This window comes from Kogia breviceps, chromosome 2 (genome assembly GCF_026419965.1).
Source record: "Kogia breviceps isolate mKogBre1 chromosome 2, mKogBre1 haplotype 1, whole genome shotgun sequence".
NCBI lineage: Eukaryota > Metazoa > Chordata > Mammalia > Artiodactyla > Physeteridae > Kogia > Kogia breviceps.
Window position 1 is genome coordinate 181639571 of NC_081311.1, and position 21916 is coordinate 181661486.

Here is a 21916-nt window from a genome sequence, read left to right on the forward strand (position 1 = left end):
TTTCTGGGGCTAGCGCTTTTCGCAATAGCAAAGAGGAGAGGAAGGCAGACTCTTTGGAGCTAGGACTAAGGTAAGAGAGGGCCATAGGAGAGAGGAGTGGGGCTTTGGGGCACCTGGGCTCTGAGACTGACATCTACGTCCTTGCTTCACATGTGGTATGGATGTTGTCACATGTCTACTATGACCCTGACTCGTTCTAGGCATGAGGGTTACCGTAGAGACTGAGAGTGATGCTGATGGTGGGAGAAGTCCATCAATATGGTAGCCTGAGTTAAAGAAATAAGAACTTCAAGTCAGGGTGGTGCTGTGAAGAAAACAAAACAGGCCAGCATGCCACGGAGAGAGCCTGGGAAAGGGTGTGGGACCACGTTTGGGAAGGTTGTTGGGAGGGACCCCTGGGAAGGTGACATTTGACCCAAGATTTGAGTCATCAGAGTTACTGGACATGTGATGTTGCATCAGAGAATTTCCTTGGAAATGGAACAGCAATGTAGCCTGACCCAATTTGGGGGCCATGCAACCTATCCTGGCTGATGAACTTGGGCAGAGGAATACCAGCTTGGATGGGGAGTGAGATGGGTCTTCCGCAGGTGTGGGCAAAAGGGGAGCCCGGTCTGTAGAGAGTTAAAAATCAGCAATCAGTTCTAACACCGGGGATGATAACATATTCCTCCCACCGCCTTCCCCATGGAGGAGTGGAGAAGGGGCCCCTTGCCTTCAGGGGCAGACCAGGGAGCATGCGCTGGTCCCTGGGGCTGCTTTAGAACCTTGGAAAGGGAAACTTACTTAGGAATCGCCCATCCCTTTTTATACTGGGAGGGAAGATTCACTTAAGGCCAGTGAGCCCCAAGGACCCTCGGGAATTGCCTCCACAATGCTGACCAGCCTCTAGAGGCGGACAGGCCACAGAACCGGTCCCTTGCTTGGGCCCATGGCTGAGGCCCACCTGCCCGTGCTTCCTTCTCAGCATAACTGCTGTGAGAGGAATTTCCCATTCATGAGAGGAAGTCTATTTCTCTTTTCGGATGTCAGTGTAACCCGACGTGTGTGAAAGGTCCCTTGCATCCGTTTTCTTAAATAGCCATTAAGCAATTGTCTGAGCAAACCAGAGGCATCCGGAGCACAGGCTTCCCTCAAACCCTGGGACCTGGGAGAGGCTGTGAAAAGAAGAACAAGGAGGGGGTTGAGCGGAGGGGCCGCGGCTTCAGGAAACTGAGCAGAATTCCCTGAACCGTGAAAGCAGAAGCGTCAGCAGACCGAGGGGGCCATTCCATGAATGCCTCAGTGAGGTGGCCGAATACCAGACTTTGCCCATCACCTGCAGTCAGGCTGTCCCTTCCTCTGGGGGCCTTGCCCTCCCCTCTCTCCCTCTCATTCTCTTTCTCTTTCCTCCTCATTCCCTCTCCCTCTCCCTCCTCTCGCATCTTCACTCTCCCCCAGATCCTGTTCTACCAATTCTCTCTGGCATTATCCTCTGGAAAGGTCCTGATCCGGAGGGGTCTGACCACCTGGATTTAAATGTCAACTCCACCACTTCCTTAGCTCTTGGTCTTAGAATAATTTCCTGAGCTGCCGTTTTTCTCATCTGAAAATGAAGAAAATCATGCCCAGCTCAGGGTACTGAGTTTGCTGGGAGGAATCAAAGAGATGACATTTACAAACTGTGAACCACAGTGCGGTCATGCACCATCAATGCTTGTTGATGATAGCTCCTTTCCTAATGAGGCTCAGGGAAGTGTAGCACAGCCTTTGAAACCCAATAAGCATTCAGTGCAGCTTTACCAAATTCCCATGAGGGAGCTTGGGATCTTGTCTCCATTTTATGGATGAGGAAACTGAGGCTCAAAGACATTAAGCACCCTGAACAGGTACTTTATTTAAAGTCTATTTTTAAACAAAGAAATTCCACCTGTGATATCACCGGCTAAGCTGCTTAGGGAGATGTCTTATGCATTAGTCTCTATTCTGCTTCCCTGATTTCTTCCCCCAGGCACCATCTTCCATATATCCAACATTACAGCATTTCAATTACAACCCCAAGTTATGGTAACCTAAGATCATCCTAGTCCAACTCCTGCGTAATTCTTGAAGAAGCTAAAACTCAGGTTTCTCACTGGTAAGAAAACACAGGAAGTGAGTCGACTTCTCACGTGCCCCTCTCTCCTGGCCTCCTCTCCTCCAGGCTGAACCAACTGACTCCTCCGTCTTTCTCAGAGACTCTTCTTGGACAATCCTTTCATCCTCTTTACGGTTTCTGCCCCAATTTTACTTATTATTTTTTAATTTAAAATCTTGATGAAATCTTTCAACTGTTTGTATTGTTGCACAACCAAAGCGTTAGTCACAATTCATGGAGCTGATTTCATGTAACTGAATTCTATGGTGTTTATTACCGTTAAGTACCTTCTTCCAGAAATTGGAGAGATGCTCCATTCTCCATGACATGCACATCCTCCACCCTGCTCTCTTCCTGTGTAGCCCAAACCACAATTTTTAACTGAGTGTTTATTTTGTGTTTAATGTTTATCTCTTCTCCCATGCTCTAAGGCGCTATGAGGTCAGGGATCACATCTGTTTTGTTTCCCCCAGCATTAGTTGTATACCCAGCATCTTATACTCAGTAACTCAATCGTCTGAACTCTGGCTGCATGTTAAATCATCAGAGGAGTTAACAAGTAAACAAACAAGAAACTTACTGACGCTTGTCCAGACCTTCTGAACCAATCAGTCTGGGAGGTACCGGGGCATCTGTAATTTTAAAGGTCCTGTAAGTGATTCTTGCTCAAGTAGAGCCACTGGTTCTTTGCTGCTCTGCAGGTTTTGTCTACCTGTCTCCTCTCACCGGCACCAGTTTCTGTTCTTGCGTTGTTGGCTCTGCGCAATCCCTCATGTGCCCGCTTTGGCCTGACATGTTCCTGAACCCGCCCTAACACATTCCTCCTTTGCTGTAAACCGCTGTTTACGGCTGGCTACCTCCAAGACGTAGCTCCTGATGAAAACTGTGCAGACTCTGGGCCTCCTGTGTAATTCTGAGCCTGGCCCACCTCCTTAAAATTCTTTTATATTATTTTCCACAAGCATGTGCTTCTGTTGACAGTTTCATAAGTACGATTGATCTTGAGTTCCTTGACCTTTGCTGTGGTCCAGATGCTAAGGTGGCAGGAACTGCTTCCATTCCCACAGTTTGGAATGTGTAACTTGAAAGTGGGACAAGAGGAGACTCTGGTCAAACCTCAGAAACTAGAGATGGGAGAGCAGGCAGGCAGAGGGGGTGTCTGGATCTGGCCTATTACAGATGATGTGCCAGAGGAGGCCGAGTGTGGACAAGAAAACGCTCTTCATGGCCCTTTCCTGGCTTTGAGGATTTAAATCCAGCCTATGGAAGATCAGACTTTCAGCCTACCACTCAGGAAGATACATCCGATTTAAAGGGTGGATGCTATGGGGGCAAACTCAGCTCGGTGAAAGGAAACACCCGATTGTCAGAGCTGTCCTGTAGGCCAGTGAGGGTTTCCCAGAACCAACCATTTGCAAACCAGTCTCTTGGTTTGTGCCATATTTCTGCACCACCTGTGCTATTATTTACCTAATATTTTATATTTATCTAGTATTTTCTTTAAAGCAACTTTAACCAATCTGCTTTGTTTTATTTATTCTTGTCTTTAAAAAATACCTATGAAATCATAGGTTAGATGTGTAAGTGACTGATACATACATATGTATAAGGCAATATACACATATATGTTTTTTCTAAATGTACGGAAGGTGATAGTCCAGTATAGATACTGGTGGACTTTGATGGGAAATATGGTGGCCTTCTTTACTCCGATCATGAACCTGGGCCAGTGTGATAAGGTCAGATGAATCATTGATTTCCAGCTTGGGGACGTTCCTCAGCGTCCCTGAGCTTCAATTTTCTCAAACACTGTATTCATCTCATGGGCTCTTGAGAGGATGAAAGGAATGAATACACATGTAGCAGGATCAGTTATTAGCCGTGCCACTCAGAGTCCTTGCTATTCCTCACTTTCTAGCTCAGATTAGAAGGGTGAGGGCGTTCCTGCAGGGGGAGAATACAGTTCTGGAGCTGAGTCTGGTGGGAGTATAGGGGGTCGAGAGCAGAGATTACAAACTCACCTCCCATCTTCCACTCTCGGTTATACTTCATTTGGCTTTAACTGTACTTTTAAAATCTCGGGATGTGAACGCATGCCTGTAGTCTGGGTATGCCCCTTCCTCCTCACTGCCCTCCTTTTTCCTACTGCCTTTACGGGGGTTGCATCCTTCCTGGACACCCAGCCCTCATGATGTGTGAGTGTGCTTGTGGGATGTTCCTGTGTGTGGTGTGTGTGTGCACAGTCTCTGTGTGGTATGTGTGTCTGTATATGGTATGTGTGGTCTTCGTGTATGGTGTGTGTGTGCCCTGTGGTGTTTTTGTATATGTGTGTGTGCATAGTAGGTGCGTATGGTATGTATGTGTAGTGTATGTGGTGTGCTGTGTTTGTAGCAACTCTGGGGGCAAAATCCCCTGAAGACACAGATTCAGCCACTTCTGGAGCCTCTGGCCTCCCTTAGTCCGAAGCTCTTTCCAGCCTGTCCTCCTCCGCTTCTCCCACCCGCTGCCCCCAGGAGTGCTGTCTTTCTGCTTTCAGCCCCAAACCAAGATTCGCTTTCACAGGTCCTTTATGTCGCTGGAGCAGTGCCTTTCCTGGAGCCCAGCCCTCCCTCCTTTTCTGAAGGCCCTCAACCCCTGGGCAGGGTGTCAGAATTTCACTTTGATCTGTTGTTCCCTGGAACCAGAATCACTTAATCTCATCAAGGGGAAAGTCAGAAAGTGTGCTGTTTACATAATAATAATAATTAGCTCTCAGCAGCTGCATGTACACACACAATTGTTTAACCCAAATACAAGACCCTTTCGCTGGGGGTTCCCCCAGATAGGAAACATGCTTTAGGGCATCAGCAGGGCCAGGTATGGGGAGCGATTTGCCAGGGTTCCACTTGGGGTTAATAATTCCTCCACCACCACGACCAGGGGTGCTGGCTAACCTCAGGTTTCCATCCAAATTTTCTCCAAACTAGGCCCCCTTTTGTCACTTTCCCTCCCTGAGCTCTATGATTTTGTGTTGCTGTTTCTGTGTTTTCCAAAAAACTTATTCATGAACTATGTGTACTTTTCCCCATGAAATGCCTATAGAACTGTGACGACAAAGTGAAGAAGATTCCTCCCATTTGGATTCTGGGCTGTAAACCAGGTTTCTATAGAGGTCAGTCATTTAGGGCCGATTAAGTGTGTGTCTTTAGAAACTGTACCTTAGCTAGAATGATCGATTAACATAACTCCTGGACTTCATGGTGTCTGGGGGAAAGTTGAAGTCAAAAAATGTTTCACACACAAATGCCCAGTACCTCGGGGCTGCAAATAGTTTAAAGACTTTCATGATGGCCTTTGTGAGCTTCCAGCCTGGGGTCTCTGGCTTGTGACCATGGAAAAACCATTGGAGATTGCCCTGGGAGAAATTCAGCTGAAAGGACAAGGGCTCAAGGGAGCTTTCCTGTATCTGTCAGGAATCAGAGACTCATTTGCTCATTAACTCCTGGGAAAACACTTTGGGGAAGGATTAAGAGTTAACATATAGTCATGGATCTCACTGGAGAAGATGGGGAAAGCAGAAGATGCCACTCAAAAATCTGAATCTCTGGCTTCTTTTTAAAAGTCCTGAAAGTCGAGCCCCCCTGGTCCACATTCCCACTCACACACCCCTAGTAAGATTCCCCCTCCAACCAGGCATGGACCTGTGGTTTGCCTTGGCTCCCACCCTCCCTCCCATCCCTGCTCTGGCTGGCTCCTCTCCTGGGAGTCTGAGGTCCTACCAGATGAAGCTGATGGGACATCCCCCACAGGATGAGAGAGCGATGGAAAGTTGTGAGTATCAGAGGCTGAGCGGGTGGTGTTGATGCCCCAGGAATGAAAGTCAGATGTTAAGAAACCACTTCCTGCAGCCAGAATTGTGACAGCCTGTGATGGAAGGCAAAAGAAAAACTACTGAGGACTCCATCCCTAAAGAAACTTCAGAAAGTGGAGGCCAGCTGTCTGACAGGGTCACAGGGAGGTCTTGCCCCAGGCAAGAATAATTCCTCCCAGCCATAGGGTTCTTTTTTAACATCTTTATTGGAGTATAATTGCTTTACAATGGTGTGTTAGTTTCTGCTTTATAACAAAGTGAATCAGTTATACATATACATATGTTCCCATATCTCCTCCCTCTTGCATCTCCCTCCCTCCCACCCCTCTAGGTGGTCACAAAGCACAGAGCTGATCTCCCTGTGCTATGCAGCTGCTTCCCACTAGCTATCCACCCTACGCTTGCGAGTGTATATATGTCCATGCAACTCTCTCCCTTCGCCCAGCTTACCCTTCCCCCTCCCCGTGTCCTCAAGTCCATTCTCTAGTAGGTCTGCGTCTTTATTCCCGTCCTTCCCCTAGGCTCTTCATGACCGTTTTTTTATCTGCCTGCCTCAACATTTCTCATAGGGTTCTTATTGTAGAGAATAAGAGACAGGCAGATGAGAATTTGCTCTGATTTCTTTAAGGAGTAAGTTGCTAAACAACCCTTGGTCCCTACACATTCTCCCCTTTTGTACTCAGCTAAAAAAAAAAGACTTGAGTTTTTCTTCCAGAAAGTGCAGTTAGTATCACACTGTGAGGGGGAAGAGAAGACTAGAGGATGAAGATGGGGCAGAGGAGAAACCATGAGCAGGATGCTCTCAGGGAACGACACCAAGCAGCAAGAAAGGTAAGTGTCTTTGCAGAGAAAGCTCTCTCGCGCGGAAAAAGCAAGTTTTGTGTCAATGCCAGTGAACGCTGCATATTCATTGAAAAAAATATGACTTAATTAATCTAGGGAAGGAGCATGGACTGACCTGGACATGAACTCATTCAAAATAAGACTGTACTACATTTTATGGGAGAGCTGCTAATGTCCAGGTGGGAGGGAGATAGTGAGGGAGACAGGTCAGGCATTATTACACGGATGAGGATGCTTGAGGGTTCCACAGTGGGGTGGCCTCCACGACTTGTGGAAGAAACTAAGAGATATTTGGGGCAGCCTCCCAGCATGTGGACTGGAGGGCAACGTCAGTGTAAGGACTTCCTTTTTTTTTTTTTTTTTTGGAATGAGACCGGGCTTTGAAAATATAAGAAAAAGAAAAGAGAAGGAAGCAGAACGTAAGAATGTCCATGGGAGCTGGTGAAAACAGAGCCTGGTGCTGAGGCAGGACTGAGATGCTGAGATGGAGAGCATTTGTCCCAGAGCAACTGTCTCCACATTCTCACCTGAGATATTTGTAACTATCTCAAGTAGTTGCAACCAGATACAGTGGTCTATATATACTTTTCTTGTGATTTTTTTTTTCCTTCTTAGCTTAAAGGAATGCACTCAGAGTGATGCAGATAAACTGATAAGCAGAGTAAGCACTTGCTAAGGGTCACCGAGGAGAAATAGAGATGGGGGGAGCCCAGAGAGAGGTGGCTGACATTTCAGCCTTCATTATATGATTTTCAGGTCAGACCCTTCTAGGTCTTCCTGTAAGGCTGGTGCCTCCTGGGCTGGCAGGGGCAGATGAACTAGACTCATCAGTAAGAAGGGGAGGGGAGGATGGGGGGAGGATGGCACAGCCAGGGCAAGCGAGGCCCTGGGTACTTCCCAGGAGGCAGGGAAAGTATCATTCATTTTTAAGTCCATTTAGTCTATGGTTGTTGAAAGGGGGCCCCAGAGATTTGAACTAATATGTCTAATTCACGTGGCTACTTGAGGCCAGGGCAAATGCAGCCTTTTCGTTTGTGGAGGTGTTCTCTGAGCCTAACACAGGTGACCTTCCATATTGAGAAATGCACTGAAAACCATCCGTCTGAAGTTTGAGGTCCTGGAAGTGTCAAGAGCTGAGAAATTCCTAAGGACTGTGGGTGCTGCAGCCCCTTTTTCTAAGGACAAAGGCCAGAACTTGAAAACTGTTCTGGACTTGGGACAGGACCACACAGAGGTCGAGGGTTCAAGGCTAGGAGCGTTTGACTTTTAACTCTCTATAGGTTGATGTATGGGTGGGGTGGAGGTCTGAGGCCCCTCTCAGCTCACAGAGGCTATGGTTCTAGACTTCTCACCCTCTCCAAGCCAGCAACACTGTGTGTCCTGGGAATGCAAGAATCACTCTTGTAGGACTGGAAAAGAAGACACCTGCCTTTTCTGGCACGATCTTTAATAAATAGACTCAGGAAATTGGGTATAAGTCAGAGTGATGGTTCTATGAGCTATGTGACCTCAGGCAGGGGACTAGCCTCTTGGAGCTTAATTTCATCAGAAACACAAAGAGGGTGGGTTGAATGATATCTAAGCAACCTTCTGACCACAGTATTTTATGATTCTGTGTTCTGTGACCCCTGTCTTCCTTGGGAGGCTCTTCAATCATTCTTTTCATTGCTATTGCCTTTGTTCATATTAATAATTGCTTTTTATTATTACTCCTCAGTCTGATTGACTGATTGGAGCACAAGGACGGCAGCCAGGCATGGTTTAAGCAGTCATGGTTGAAACAGAAATTCTGCAGGAGCTGAAGTGACAGTCACTAATGGTCCCACCCTCCAGGGCTCATCCAGAAGACTTTTCCTCCTGGGTAGGGCAGGAGTCTGGGGTGATCCCAGGTTGCATGAGGGAGGCATGACTTTGCCATTTGGGGAAAAACGGTCCAGTGTCCTATTTTTGCTCAGGGGAGATGGCAGCTCTTTTAAATTTTATACTTAAATTTAGTGCTGATTTGGGAGGATTTTGAGGAGGCAGCATGGAGTACTGGGTAAGAACACGAGCTCTAAGGCAGAATGAAGGATTGCATATTCCAGCTCCCCTACCTGATTAACTGTGCATCCTCAGAGAAGTTACTTCTTCTCTGTGTCTCAGTTTTCTCATCTGTAAAATGGGCATAATCACAGGTCCTATTTCACAGGGCTGTTGGAGGATTGAGTTAATACATGTTAGAGCAAAGCCTGACTCATAGTGACTATTGTGATGATCTTCTCAACCACCTTGTTACACAAATAATAGGAATGAGGCTGAGAGAGAGAGAGAGAGAAAGAGAGAGAGAGAGAATGAGAATGACTTGACCATGAGCACATGGCCAGTGGTGGCAGAGTTGGATGAATGCTTTGTTCTCCTGATTTGGTGGTGGTCTTGAGGGTCACACTACCTCTCTGGATTTCCTATAACATACTCCAAACAATCTTTCTAAACGCCTGTCCCCTACTCCCAGCACTGATCACAGCCAACCAGCCCAGCTGTCCCAGTGTTGCCTGCACACACGCAGCAGTCCAGCTTCCCCATCTCTACCCTGGGATTTCCTTCCTGCTTTTCTCTACCACTTTCGGGGAGCACATCCAAGCCACTCCTGGAAGTGTGGACACTTCCCAGACTCCTCCAAGGCACAGCCCCCTCTAAATGCCCTTATTCCTTATTGCCTGTGCTTCACCTTAAGGTATGGGTCACCTTTGCATGGTCATTGCCACCTGTTCCCTGCTGTCAAAAGCTTTGTGGGCACTCTCATTTGGAACTTAACACTTACTGAACTTCACCCTCTCTTGCTGGAAGCTTCCCTCCTGCACTCCCATGACCTAGTAGCCTGCCCTAATTCTCTCCTTCCTCTGCTGCAAATGAGCTGGGTGGTGGCAGAGCCCACCGCTCTGTACTCCTTTTCACACAGAACACTTCTGCTTACTTGCTGTTGAAAATCCAGCCGATCAGCCCCTCCTTCATGAGCACAAAGAGAAACTCAACTAATGGAGACGTAGACATAGAGAATGGACTTGAGGACACGGTGGGGGAGGGGGAATCTGGGGCGAAGTGAGAGTAGCAGCGACATATATACACTATCGTGTAAAATAGTTAGCTAGTGGGAAGCAGCTGCATAGCACAGGGAGATCATCTTGGTGCTTTGCGACAATCTAGAGGGGTGGGATAGGGAGGGTAAGAGGGAGACACAAGAGGGAGGATATATGGGGATATATGTATGCATATGGCTGATTCATTTTGTTGTACAACAGAAACTAACACAGTATTGTGAAGCAATTATACCCCAATAAAGATCCATTAAAAAAAAAAAAAAAAAAAAAAAAACTAGGGATCTGTGTGATTCTAAGACAGCCCAGCACTCATGAGCCCTTATAAGAGGAAACGTTTACGATAGGGTTGGAATTAAAGTATTTTCTCCAGCACACAACTATGTGTTGACTCTTTTCAAAGAAGCAGGTTATGGAGCAAAGAACTGAATTTCCATTTTAACTACTGGTTTGCAGTTGCACAAGTCATTTTCCAAACTCTTCTTTCTTTTTTTATTTAACATCTTTATTAGAGTATAATTGCTTTACAATGGTGTGTTAGTTTCTGCTGTATGACAAAGTGAGTCAGCTATATGTATACATGTATCCCCATATCCTCTCCCTCTTGCATCTCCCTTCCACCCTCCCTATCCCACCCCTCCAGGTGGACACAAAGCACTGAGCTGATCTCCCTGTGCTATGCAGCTGCTTCCCACTAGCTATCTATTTTACATTTGGTAGTGTATATATGTCCCTGCCATTCTCTCACTTTGTCCCAGCATAACTTCCCCCTCTCCATGTCCTCAAGTCCATTCTCTACGTCTGTATCTTTATTCCTGTCCTGCCCCTAGGTTCTTAAGAATCATTTTTTTTTTTTTTTTTAGATTCCATATATATGTGTTAGCATATGGTATTTGTTTTTCTCTTTCTGACTTACTTCAATTTGTATGACAGACTCTAGGTCCATCCATCTCATGACAAATAACTCAATTTCATTTCCTTTCATGGCTGAGTAATATTCCATTGTATGTATGTGCCACATCTTCTTTATCTGTTGATCTACTGATGGACGCTTAGGTTGCTTCCATGTCCTGGGTATTGTAAATAGTGCTGCAATGAACATTGTGGTATGTAACTCTTCTTGAATTATGGTTTTCTCAGAGTATATGCCCAGTAGTGGGATTGCTGGGTTGTATGGTGGTTCAATTTTTAGTTTTTATAGGAACCTCCATACTGTTCTCCATAGTGGCTGTATCAATTTACATTCCCACCAACAGTGCAAGAGGGTTTCCTTTTCTACACACCCTCTCCAGCACTTATTATTTGTAGATTTTCTGATGATGGCCATTCTGACCGGTGTGAGGTGATACCTCATTGTAGTATTCATTTGCATTTCTCTAATGATTAGTGATGTTGAGTATCCTTTCATGTGTTTGCTGGCAATCTGTATATCTTCCTTGGAGGAATGTCTATTTAGATCTGCCCATTTTTGGATTGGGTTGTTTGTTTTTTTGATACTGAGCTGCATGAGCTGCTTGTACATTTTGGAGATTAATCCTTTGTCAGTTGCTTTGTTTGCAAATATTTTCTCCCAATCTGAGGGCTTTTGGATTGTTTTTGTTTTTTTGTCTTGTTTATGGTTTCTTGGCTGTGCAAAAGCTTTTAAGTTTCATTAAGCCCCATTTGTTTATTTTTGTTTTTGTTTTCATTTCTCTAGGAGGTGGGTCAAAAAGAATCTTGCTGTGATTTATGTCATAGAGTGTTCTGCCTACGTTTTCCCCTAAGAGTTTTATAGTGTCTGACCTTACATTTAGGTCTTTAACCATTTTGAGTTTATTTTTGTGTATGGTGTTAGGGAGTGTTCTAATTTCATTCTTTTACATGTAGCAGTCCAGTTTTCCCAGCACCACTTATTGAAGAAGCTGTCTTTTCTCTGCTGTATATTGTTACCTCCTTTATCAAAGATAAGGTGACCATATGTGTGTGGCTCTATCTCTGGGCTTTCTATCCTGTTCCATTGATCTATATTTCTGTTTTTGTGCCAGTACCATACTGTCTTGATTACTGTAGCTTTGCAATATATCCTGAAGTCCAGGAGCTTGATTCCTCCAGCTCCGTGTTTCTTTCTCAAGATTGCTCTGGCTATTTGGGATCTTTTGTGTTTCTGTACAAATTGTGAAATTTTTGGTTCTAGTTCTGTGAAAAATGCCATTGGTAGTTTGATAGGGATTGTACTGAATCTGTAGATTGCTTTGGATAATAGAGTCATTTTCACAATGTTGATTCTTCCAATCCAAGAACATGGTATATCTCTCCATCTGTTGGTATCATCTTTAATTTCTTTCATCAGTGTCTTATAGTTTTCTGCATACAGGTCTTTTGTCTCCTTAGGTAGGTTTATTCCCAGGTACTTTATTCTTTTTGTTGCAATGGTAAATGGGAGTGTTTCCTTAATTTCTCTTTCAGATTTTTCATCATTAGTGTAGAGAAATGCAAGAGATTTCTGTGCATTAATTTTGTATCCTGCAACTTTACCAAATTCATTGATTAGCTCTAGTAGTTTTCTGGTGGTAGCATCTTTAGCATTCTCTACATATAGTATCATGTCATCTGCAAACAGTGACAGTTTTACTTCTCCTTTCCTAATTTGGATTCCTTTTATTTCTTTTTCTTCTCTGATTGCTGTTGCTAAAACTTCCAAAACTATGTTGAATAATAGTGGTGATAGTGGGCAACCTTGTCTTGTTCCTGATCTTAGTGGAAATAGTTTTAATTTTTCACCATTGAGAATGATGTTGGCTGTGGGTTTGTCACATATGGCCTTTATTATGTTGAGGTAAATTCCCTCTATGCCTACTTTCTGGAGGGTTTTTTATCATAAATGGGTGTTGAATTTTGTTGAAAGCTTTCTCTACATCTATTGAGATGATCATATGGTTTTTCTTCTTCAGTTTGTTAATATGGTTTATCACATTGACTGATTTGTGTATATAAGAATCTTTGCATTCCTGGGATAAATCCCACTTAATCATAGTGTATGATCCTTTTAATGTGCTGTTGGAGTCTGTTTGCTAGTATTTTGTTGAGGATTTTTTGCATCTGTGTTCAACAGTGATATTGGCCTGTAGTTTTCTTTTTTTGTGACATCATTGTCTAGTTTTGGTATCAGGGTGATGGTGGCCTTGCAGAATGAGTTTGGGAGTGTTGCCCCCTCTGCTATAGTTTGGAAGAGTGTGAGGATAGGTGTTGGCTCTTCTCTAAATGTTTGATACAATTCACCTGTGAAGCCATCTGGTCCTGGGCTTTTGTTTGTTGGAAGATTTTTAATCACAGTTTCAATTTCAGTGCTTGTGATTGACCTGTTTATATTTTCTATTTCTTCCTTGTTCAGTCTCAGAAGGTTGTGCTTTTCAAAGAATTTGTCCATTTCTTCCAGGTTGTCCATTTTATTGGCATACAGTTGCTTGTAGTAATCTCTCATGATCCTTTGTATTTCTGCAGTGTCAGTTATTACTTCTCCTTTTTCATTTCTAATTGTATTGATTTGAATCTTTTCCCTTGTTTCCTTGATGAGTCTGGCTGATGGTTTATCAATTTTGTTTATCTTCTCAAAGAACCACTTTTAGTTTTATTGATCTTTGATATCATTTCTTTTTCATTTATTTCTGATCTTATCTTTATGATTTCTTTCCTTCTGCTAACGTTGAGGTTTTTTTGTTCTTCTTTCTCCAATTGCTTTAGGTGTTAGGTGAGGTTTTTTATTTGAGATGTTTGTTGTTTCTTGAGGTAGGTTTGTATTGCTATAAATTTCCCTCTTAGAACTGCTTTTGCTGCATCCCATAGGTTTTGGGTCATCGTGTTTTCACTGTCATTTGTCTCTAGGTATTTTTTTGATTTCCTCTTTGATTTCTTCAGTGATCTTTTGGTTAGTTAGTAGTGTATTGTTTAGCATCCATGTGTTTGTATTTTTTACAGATTTTTTCCTGTAATTGATATCTAGTCTTATAGCACTGTGGTCTGAAAAGATACTTGATAAGATTTCAATTTTCTTAAATTTACCAAGGCTCGATTTGTGACCCAAGATATGATGTATTTTGTAGAATGCTCCATGAGCACTTGAGAAGAAAGTGTATTCTGTTGTTTTTGGATGGAATGTAGTATAAATATCATTTTAGTCCCTCTTGTTTAAAGCATCATTTAAAGCTTGTGTTTCCTTATTTATTTTCATTTTGTTTGATCTGTCCATTGGTGAAAGTGGGGTGTTAAATTCACCTTCTATTACTGTGTTACTGTCGATTTCCCCTTTTATGGCTGTTAGCATTTGCCTTATGTACTGAGGTGCTTCTTTGTTGGTTGCATAAATATTTACAATTGTTATATCTTCTTCTTGGATTGATCCCTTGATCATTATGTAGTGTTGTTCTTTGTCTCTTGTAATAGTCTTTATTTTAAAGTCGATTTTGTCTGATATGAGAATTGCTACTCCAGTTTTCTTTCAACTTCCGTTTGCATGGAATACCTTTTTCTGTCCCCTCACTTTCAGTCTGTATGTGTCCCTAGGTCTGAAGTAGGTCTCCTGTAGACAGCGTATATATTGGTCTTGTTTTTGTATCCATTAAACCAGTCTATGTCTTTTGGTTGGAGCATTTAATCCACTTACATTTAAGGTAATTATCAATATGTATGTTCCTATTACCATTTTCTTAATTGTTTTGGGTTTGTTATTGCAGGTCTTTTTCTTCTCTTGTGCTTCCTACCTAGAGAAGTTCCTTTAGCATTTTTTGCAAAGCTGGTTTGGTGGTGCTGAATTCTCTTAGCTTTTGCTTGTCTGTAAAGATTTTAATTTCTCCATTGTATCTGAATGAGATCCTTGCTGGGTAGAGTACTCTTTGTTGTCGGTTTTTCCCTTTCATCACTTTAAATATGTCCTGCCACACCCTTCTGGCTTGCAGAGTTTCTGCTGCCAGGTTCAGATCAGCTGTTAACCTTATGGGGATTCCCTTGTATGTTATTTGTTGTTTTTCCCTTGCTGCTTTTAATATTTTTTCTTTGTATTTAATTTTTAATACTTTGATTAATATGTGTCTCATCATGTTTCTCCTTGGATTTATCCTGTATGGGACTCTCTCTGCTTCGTGGACTTGATTGACAATTTCCTTTCCCATATTAAGAAAGTTTTCAACTATAATCTCTTCAAATATTTTCTCAGTCACTTTTTCTCTTCTTCTTCTGAGACCCCTATAATTCAAATGTTGGTGCATTTAATGTTGTCCCGGAGGTCTCTGAGACTGTCCTCAATTCTTTTCATTCTTTTTTCTTTATTCGTCTCTGTGGTAGTTATTTCCACTATTTTATCTTCCTGTTCACTTATCCGTTCTTCTGCCTCAGTTATTCTGCTACTGATTCCTTCTAGAGAATTTTTAATATCATTTATTGTGTTGTTCATAATTGTTTGCTCTTTAGTTCTTTTAGGTCCTAGTTAAACATTTCTTATACTTTCTCCATTCTATTTCCAAGATTTTGGATCTTCTTTACTATTAGTACTCTGAATTCTTTTTCAGGTAGACTTCCTATTTTCTTCATTTGTTTGGTCTGTTGGGTTTTTGTCTTGCTCCTTCATCTGCTGTGTCTTTCTCTGTCTTCTCATTTTGCTTAACTTACTTTGTTTGGGGTCTCTTTTTTGCAGGTTGCAGGTTCATAGTTCCCATTGTTTTCTGTGTCTGCCCCCAGTGGTTAAGGCTTTTTCAGTGGGTTGTGTAGGCTTCCTGGTGGAGGGGACTGGTGCCTGTATTCTGGTGGATGAGGCTGGATCTTGTCTTTCTGGTGGGCAGGTCTGTGTCTGGTGGTGTGTTTTGGCGTGTCTGTGAACTTATTATGATTTTAGGTAGCTTCTCTGCTAATGGGTTGGGTTGTGTTCTTGTCTTGCTAGTTGTTTGGCATGGGGTGTCCAACACTGGAGCTTGTTGGTCATTGAGTGGAGCTGGGTCTTAGCATTGAGACAGGGATCTCTGGGAGAGCTCTTGCTGATTGATATTACAAGGGCATGGGAGGTATCTGGTGGACCAATGTCCTGAACTCAGCTCTCCCCCCTCAGAGGCTCAGGCCTGACACCTGGCTGGAGCACCAAGACCCTGTCAGCCACATGGCCAGGTACGTGGGGAGTTTCTTGCCTTTGGGGAAGTCTGAGGTCTTCTGCCAGCATTCTGTAGGTGTTCTGTAAGAGTTGTTCCACATGTAGATGTATTTTTGATGTATCTGTGGGGAGGAAGGTGATCTCCACATCTTACTCCCCCACTGTCTTGTAGGTCCTCCTTCAAACTCTTCTTTCTATAATTAGAGTAATACAATGGCCCCTCTCACAATGGTTTGCAGCATTTAGTTTGTTTTTATTCACATAAATATTACTCATGAATTTTAATTGTGTGAGAAATCATAGTGGTAAGGAAAGATAAGTCATGTGAATATATTTATTTCAGTTTATTTTTTTAAAAGTGGTAATTTTTTTAAAGCAGTGAATTCCTGGGTCGACCTAGTAGCAGAACCTGGGCGGTTCTCTGGTGACCAAGTACACATCTATTTCCCTGGGTCCCTGGCTGCAGAGTGACCTGCGTGAGTCCCTCAATCATTTTAGGACTTCATTCCCTCATCAGTAAATGAAGTTGATGACGCCTGCCCTTCTGACTTCCCCAAGCAACTATAAAGATAAAATGAAATGGCTGCAAATCATAAAGCACTAAGCTATGATGCTATGATATTTAGTACTGTTTCAGTCCACTAGTTTGCTTTCAGTCCAGTTATGTATACTTTTTTGATTGAGAGTATGACATACAAGTTTGAGTCAGATCAGTTTGTTTCTTTAAAATATGTACAGACATACATTTTTTTCTCTTTTTTTGGTACATATCTCCATGCATTTTAAAACTTTCTAAATTTCTGAATGACCTATGTTTAAATTTTTGTTTTTATAAACTTGAAATTATACAAATTTTGTGTGTGTCAAGATCTTGTTCCGTACAACTGTGGTATCGAAAATAATGTGAATAACTATTGAAATTATATAAACTATGCTTAATTTGTATTAAGAACTGGTACCACTATATAATACTTTTTTTTCCCCTCTATTAAATCTTTTAAATACCAAGAAAAAAAAAGGGGGACAGAGTATAAATCACAATTGTGATGTTAAATTATGCCTCAAATGTAATGTACAAGGGACAGAGTATAAATCACAGTTGTGATGTTAAGTTATGTCTCAAATGTCATGACTTCATCTTCAGGACTTTCTGCAGGGGAAATCTGAGACAGCGATTCTATTGCCTGTTTCTCTTCAGCCTTTGAACCTGCCCGCCTGCACTGCCTCCTTCTATTCTTTCTGCCACTGCTGACAGGGGTTTGTGGCCTCCCACCACTGGGTTACATTATTGATTTCTCCTCACATTCTTTGCCATGGGCCTGCAAATACTTTCATTTGTCTCAGGGGCTCTGAGCCTCACCACCTTGCTTCTCATTCCTGCCTCCTCCACCCTTCGGAAAAGCTTTGTCTGTGAAACTGGCCTCTGCTACCCTCCCCAACATTTTCATTCATGAGCTTGCTGGGTCCATCTCCTCTGATGTGCCTCTTCTCCTCAGTGGGTTCTTGTTGTCTCAGCTGCTTGGGATGCTTGCGTGACTTCCCTGACCCGGGAGAGGCTCCACCTGCCTTCTTTCCTCTCCCACGCTGATGAGAACCCCCATTTTATCCTGCTGGGGATGCATCCCAGCCAAAGCTCAGCAGGCTGAGGCTACAGACCCCACTCTGAAGAAGGAGTCCTGCCTCTTCTTCTCTTGGGCTTCCATTCTGGGAAGCCACCAGGAAGGAAAGGGCCAATCTGTGGATTTTCCTCTCTTTTCCTTCCAGTTTATCCTGCTAGTGTGCTGGGAAAGAAATCAGGCCTTTACCTGCAGAACGAATGAAATGAAAGCCCAAGCTGCACATTTCTCTGTGGAAGACTAAGATAGTTAAAATCAGAAAGGAATTTGGGGAGCATCTTGTTCAGCTACCTCATTCCACAGGTGAGAAAGTAGAGACAGGAAGTGAAATGGCCTGCATGAGGGCCTGATGCCAGGCCCATGCTAGTACTGGGTATCTAAGATGAATAACATGTGGTTCCTGTCCTGAGATGCTCACACTCATGGGACAAGGACATATTTACTATATTGAGTGGACAGACATTGCTACCTGCTGATTAACCAGTCCTCTCTCGTAGTTTCCTTTCAATGAAGTCCTCCACCTCTCCAAAAGCAATCTACCATCTCCCTGGAGGTCTAGCTCCCAACCAATCTGTATGTAGATCTCAAAGGGTCATCAAAGGGATCTCCAAACCATGTCCTTCTCACCCCAAGCTGCTCCTTTACCCTCTGCCACTCTTCTCCTTGGGATTTGTGAGGATCTCCAGTGGGGATAGCATAGCTGAAGAAGACAGCTCTCCCCTGCTCTTTGGAAGGACTGAAGGCCCTCTCACTACTCAGGGCACCACAGGAAATTCCCAGCACTTTCGTCAGCTCAGGACCTCTGGAAGTGAAAAGAGACCTCTTTTTCCAAAAAATGATTTGATCTCTTTGGTCTATAATGTTACTATGCATTGTTTGGGAGAGCCCAGGGGGTACCATAAATTACTGGGAAAGCCCCCCTTTATTCTGCTTTTCATTTCATGAGCCCTTATTTCTTCTACAGGAGAGATGAGGAGAAGCTGGTTAGAGATGTCCTTGGAGAGGATGAGAAATTGGTAGGAAAAAACCTGTGGATCAATCATTGAGCACTTAACTCTTCAGGATCCTACATCAGTTATCTATTACTATAGAACAAACTACTCCAAAACTCAGTGACTTAAAGCAACTACTTTATTGCACATTGTTCTGTGGGTCTGGAATCTGGACAAGGCTCAGTGGGATGACTTATCTCCACTCTACATGGTGTCCCCTGGGACCGCCCACCTGGGGCTGGAGCATCCAAAATGGCTTCCATTTTGTGTCTGAGGCCTTGGTTGTTTGTGGGGGTGCCTCAGTTTCCCACATGGCCTCTTTCTCCAGCAGGATAGTTTGGGATTCTTTACCTATTGGCTAAGTTTAGAAAGGAAAGCTTCTGTGTAAGAGCTTACCATGCCTCTGCTTGTGTCACTTGATGTCGTCTCTTGACCAGGGCAAGTGACATGGCCAAGCTCAGAGTCAGTGTGATAAGGACTACACAAGGAGGCATGATTCTTTGGGAACCATGTGCCACCCCTAAAATACACAGTTGATCACCAAACAGTTCCTTGTGGCAGAGACTGTAGCTATGCAGTTCACTTATCCTCACCCCAGCTAACAAGACATTTTGAATCTCAGCCCATCCACCAATACCCACTTCCCTCTTTTACCCTGTCTGCTCACGTTTCAGATGGCATCCCTATACTCTGTACTAGAGAAGGTTACTTAGTTTCCAACACATGTCAGCAAGCATGAGTAAAGAGGAACTCTGGCCTTTTAGGGTGGGTTTAATAAACACTCTTCTTGAAATAAAATAATCTCTAGATTTTCCATTAGTGGGCATAGTCTGTGCAGAGGCTCAGGGTGAGGTACAGAGATATGGGCACCTGGCTGTGCCCTGGCTTCAAGGGGCAAGGATGTCAGGGAAATAATATTGAAGCCATCTAGTCACATGGAGTGGGTAATTGGCCTTGGGTTGCCAAGGGAGACTGATTCAGAGTGTGATGCTAGAGTCAGTCCTCCTGGGACATGTGATTAAACCATACTTAGTAACTCTGGAAAAATTAAATACCTTCTCTGAGCTGCAGTTTCTACCTATGGAAAATAGGAACAATATATATCAATCAATCAACCAAGATTGTTTTGAAGATCAAATGGTAACACCTGTCAGATATTTATCACTATGCCTATTACATAGTAATGTCTCACAAGCTTGACTATTTTTATTGACACTAATACAAACTTACCCATCTCCCCACTATTCTCCGTAAAAAGTGAAATCCAAAAATACGTATATCCTAGTGCAGAAGAATAGGAGAAAAAAAGGAAGAAAAGTGAGGAAGGAGGATGAGAGAAAGAGAGGATAAGAGACCAACATAAAGGAAGAGAAGACAAAAAAAGAGAGTGAGGAATAGGAGAGAGACAGAGACAAAAAAGAGATGGCAAGGCTGTGCACACACATGCTTTAAGACCAGACATCATTTTCCAAGAAGGACTCACATCTCTGGGGTTACCCAAAGCTCACTTGGCTCCTGGCAAACCTAAAGCACTTGCCAGTGGGAGAGACAGAGAGGTGTGTGTCAGAGAGTAAATGAATGTTGCCACCCTAGGTGTCTGTACCAACTTGGACAGGATCATATGGAAAAAAAGGAAGGGAGTGGGAGTAGGAGAAGAGAACTATTTCTCAGAACAAGGCTGAGTGATGGGCTGGGAATTCAACCATGAGACCTGGCCCATTAACAAGTCTGCAAATAATACCTACAGCTTGTCCCTACCTTTCCAGGTCCCAAAGGAAAACCAGAGCAGCCCAGCTCTCCACGTGCTTTTCCAGACCAAGTCCCTTTCAGTTTAACCCTCTTGCTTTGCACCTCTTTGGTCCCTTTCTTCCATCAGGGACCTAAAGGCTGGTGCTGGTATGGATGGAAAGGGAAATTCTTGCCAGGGATGAGCAGGAGCAGAGTGATTTGAAGGTCGCATCCCTGAGCCAAGATCCATTCTCTGTCATAACGTGACTCCTGGGCTGGGATTGCAGCCTCCATCCATGTGCAGGTGGAAGAATTAGTGATGACTTAAAACTGGGATATGGATGGTGTGAAAACACCTTCTCTAATTTATGGAGCTCAAGACTTGGGATGATAAAGAGTGCTCCCCTTGGCAGGCAGGGTCACAAGAACTCTCTCTGGACATCAGCATCTCCGGATCTCCCCTCTGGTTGATGTCACTGACCACAGTTCAGGCTCAATCACTTGAGAAGGACCCTCCTCCAAAATTTTTTGTGATGATATATTTCTTTCTTTCATGTATAAGTATCTTTTAATAACTACTTTAAAAGATTTAGAATTAAGGGTAGAACATTTAGATAATAAATGCATATTATGAATATTTTTGTATTTAGAAATCTGTGAATTTTTGATACTTTATGTTCTTATCATATTTAAGGGAATTTGGTCTATTAGAATTACAGACTAACCTTGTAACTTCAATTTACAATAAGTAATTGAATGATTAATTTAGATATGAGTTTTGGTTGAAATCTTAGTTTATATCATATTCAAATAATTAAGAAAACTTAATCACAATTTTAAAAGGTTAATTTATTAGATTTATATGAATCATTTAAATAATTGAGAAAATTTATTGGACAAAGTTCTTTTAAGTGAAATCAAATATATTAAATTTATCAATGCGGCACAGAACGTTTTCTTTAATAAGTTTGTAACTGTGATCAAACCTCCTTAAAAAGTGATGGTTATACTCACTAACTCCATAATGAGAACTGTAAGATTTATAAATCAAAAGTAATAGATTAAAGAAGAACTAGATTTTTGAATGTGGACCCTTAATTAATATAATATTTTTAAAATTTAATTTTAAAATGACCTCTGAATAACGTTTTCTGCTCATAAAAGCTACCTGGAAAACATAAAAGACATTACATTAAGATTATTTTGTTCATGGTGATTATCAGTGTATTGGCTTTCTATTGCTGTATTAAAAAATTACCTAAAATTGAGCAGCTTAAATGAGTGCCAATGATTTATTATCTCACAGTTTTCATGGGTCAGTAATCCAGGCACAAATTCACTGGGTCCTTGTCTCGGGGTTTTACAAGGCTGCAATTGAGATTTCAGGCAGGGCTAGGGTCTCATCTGAGGATCGAGGTCCTCTTCCAAGTTCACATGAGTGTTGACAGAATTCATTTCTTTGCAGATATAGAACTCACAGTGGCTTGCCTCTTCCAGGTCAGCAAGAGAAAGCACCTCTAACTTCTAAACCCTGTTTTATTTTTAGCTTTTTATTTTATATTGGAGTATAGCCAATTAACAATGC